Genomic DNA, 2123 nt, shown 5'->3' with positions numbered 1-2123 from the left:
GATAAATGGGTACATCAGAAAAAAAATTAAACTTTTTTATGTATAGTTTCCTTTTGCTTTGAGTCTCTTCTGGTGCTGAATATGTGGTGACATCATGGATAATATCTGGAAATTGGGCTGTAACTTTTTTTTTTTTAATATATAGGTACCGTATTTTCCGACGTACAAGACGACCCTCAACTTTTACAGCTAAAATAGAGTTTGGGATATACTCACCGTATAAGACTACCCCTCTAGGTACTACCCCCATAAGGTTGTCAGCATAGTTGCCGTACATCAGGTTGAAGCCCCCACACATTAGACTGGCAATATAGCCCCCCCCCCCCCCCTCCAAATTTGGTAGGCAGTGGCCCCTACAGTCATACAGCCTTCAGCCATATACAATGTGTGGCTGCAGGCTGTAAGCCTGTGTACTGCCCCACTTCGGTGCTCCTTCGGTCCAAGGTCATTATCTACTGCTATGGCCTGTAGGCCATAGCATTAGGTCCCGGGACCGGAGGTCGGAGCACCGAAGATGACATGCTGGTAACTTACCATACCTGCGCGTCCTCGCTGCTTCACTCACTGCTGTTTCCATGGGCGCATGCACGAGATGACAGTGACGTCCCTGCATGTGCTACCTCCCAGCGGCCCCTGCCTTTTTATAGTTAACACGGGGCCACAGAAAGGTAGCCGGGACATCCTTGTGTCCGGAAAAGATCTTTTGGGACACAGGGACGTCCCGAATGTGACAGGAGGGGGGTCTTGCAGTCTTTCCAGGGATGAAAAGTTGTCTTATACGCTTAAAAATACAGTATATAAAACTTACAATTGCGTTCAGAACATTTTTCTTTTTCTCTCCTTTACTTTATGGTGCAGGCTTGTGCCTTAAATTCATTTTTTCTTTTTTTTTCTCCAATCAGTTTGCACTGAATAACTTAGAAGGAAATGTGAAAACCGAATTTTAGAAAACTAAAAGGAAAACTATATAACTATTCAGACCCTTTACTGTGACCCTTTTGGAATTTAGTTCTGTGCTCCTCCCATTTATCTTGATAATCTCGGATGTTTTTCCACCTTGGTTGGCGTCACCTGTGGTAAATTCAGATGTTTGGACAGGATTTTGAAAGACAGCCCTGTCCTATATAAGATCTCACAGCTGGCAATGCTTATCAGAGCAAAAACCAAGCCATGAGAGGGAAGAAATGCCTGTAGAGCTCAGACAGGAATGAGTGGAGGCACAGGTCTGGAAAATGATAAAGACACACATGAAAACCCATCTGTAGTTTACACCGAAAAAAAGCCCCTAAAGGACTTAAATCTTTGTTTCACCGTAAAAATTGAGCCAAAAAGTTTTTGTCCTGTCTGGAGAAAACAAAGCGCTGGTCATCACCTGCCCAATATATTAGAGAAACTCTCGCCTATGTACCCCCTTAACTACAAGAATTAATAGAGCTGAAAATCAAAAAAAAAAAATCTGTAAATTTTTTTTCCCTCACTTTCATTCAACCACTGTGAGCCTATAATTAAACACCATCAATAGTCCTCCCTATTAGAGATGAGCGAACTTAGGGGGAGATTTATCAAAACCTGTGCAGAGGAAAACTTGCCCAGTCACCCATAGCAACCAATCAGCTTGCTGCTTTCATTTTTATGAAGGTCTGTGAAAAATGAAAGTAATCTGATTGGTTGCTATGAGCGACTGGGCAAGTTTTCCTCTGCACAGGTTTTGATAAATCTCCCCCTTAGTGATTTAATTTGTCACAAACTTCTCGGCTCGGCAGTTGTTGACTTTAGCCTGCATAAATTAGTTCAGCTTTTAGGTGCTCTGGTGCACCAGAACTCATTTATGCAGGATAAAGTCAGCAAACGCAGAGCCGAGAAGTTTGTGACAAATTAAATCACTGTAAGTTCGCTCATTTCTACTTCCTATGCATCAGAATGCAGTGCAAAAATGTTCCCTGGCTTACACCAGGAATAGAAGGGATTAAAAATTACTGACAGTCATCCAAACTAGGGATCGACCGATATAATTTTTTTAGGGCCGATAGCCGATAACTTAATACTGGAATATCGGTATAAGTTATCGGCTATCTATCCCCCCCGCGACACCGCTGCAGATCATTGATTTAAAGCGGGCGCTT

The 2123-nt window shown here is 42.6% G+C and overlaps 1 protein-coding gene across 1 annotated transcript in view; it reads left to right on the top strand.

Annotated features, from left to right (window-relative positions):
- Positions 1-50, top strand: part of WDR1 (WD repeat domain 1) — a 47988-nt gene extending 47938 nt beyond the window's left edge. The window contains exon 15 of the mRNA XM_056555156.1: positions 1-50. This exon is cut by the window's left edge and continues 636 nt beyond it. The gene's annotated coding sequence lies outside the window, so the exon portion shown is untranslated.
- Positions 51-2123: the final 2073 nt, after the last annotated feature.

This window comes from Hyla sarda, chromosome 1, assembly GCF_029499605.1.
Source record: "Hyla sarda isolate aHylSar1 chromosome 1, aHylSar1.hap1, whole genome shotgun sequence".
Classification (NCBI taxonomy): Eukaryota; Metazoa; Chordata; class Amphibia; order Anura; family Hylidae; genus Hyla; species Hyla sarda.
The sequence above is the reverse complement of the archived record's forward strand: the minus strand, read 5'-3'. Positions and strand labels throughout refer to the sequence as shown.